At 37.6% G+C, this 808-nt stretch overlaps 1 pseudogene; it reads right to left on the bottom strand.

The window, feature by feature from the left end:
- Nucleotides 1–378: 378 nt before the first annotated feature.
- Nucleotides 379–497, bottom strand: LOC111734943 (annotated as a pseudogene).
- Nucleotides 498–808: the final 311 nt, after the last annotated feature.

Genomic DNA, 808 nt, shown 5'->3' with positions numbered 1-808 from the left:
TGTCAGGATGTGATACGTGATGTGACACCACCAAGACCAGCTCACTGAGCCCCAGTCCTGGTGCTTGGTGGCAGAGTTATTCAGGGAGCAGAAATAAGTGAACTTGAAGTTTGCTTATTACTCTGCCCATCACTTACTCTTTATTTTGTCACGTTTCTCCTAAGAGAAGTCATGCATTTGTGCCAATCTTCTTGATTTCAGGATATACAGGCCTATAAAAAGTTTGACCATTATCTATCTATCTATCTATCTATCTATCTATCTATCTATCTATCATCTATTTATTTTTTAGGCAAGGCAACCCTTGATTGACCTCACAGATTGCAAGGACCTTGTCAGCTTATAATCCCTTATTTTTTTATTTTTTAAAATTTTTTATGCCTACAGCACCTGGTCTTCTTAGGTGGTCTCTCATCCAAGTACTAACCAGGCCCGACCCAGCTTAGCTTCCGAGATCAGATGGGATCGGGCTTGTTTAGGGTAGCATGGCCGTAGACTTGACCATTATCTAATATTTAGGAAAAAACATTTTTTTTTTTTTTTGTTTATTATTGGCCTTAGTTTCCTTTTTATAAGATTATTTTTTTTTTTTTAAAGAAAGAGCAAGAAGAATACTTTTTCTGAGTGGTTTGGTTTTCCCTTGCCTTTGTTTTTCTCTGAAAGTAAAGAGAGAGGCGGTAATAGGGAGACTTCTCCAGTCCATTCAGCACTCACCTCTGAATCAACCTGAAGAAGACACTATTTTCATCATGTAATTTCCCATCTCAGAAACCTTGTGATTTTTGAATGAAGTTCATACTCCTCAGTT

Source organism: Pteropus vampyrus, unplaced genomic scaffold (genome assembly GCF_000151845.1).
Source record: "Pteropus vampyrus isolate Shadow unplaced genomic scaffold, Pvam_2.0 Scaffold10096, whole genome shotgun sequence".
Lineage (NCBI taxonomy): Eukaryota > Metazoa > Chordata > Mammalia > Chiroptera > Pteropodidae > Pteropus > Pteropus vampyrus.
This window is presented reverse-complemented; position numbering and strand designations above follow the sequence as displayed.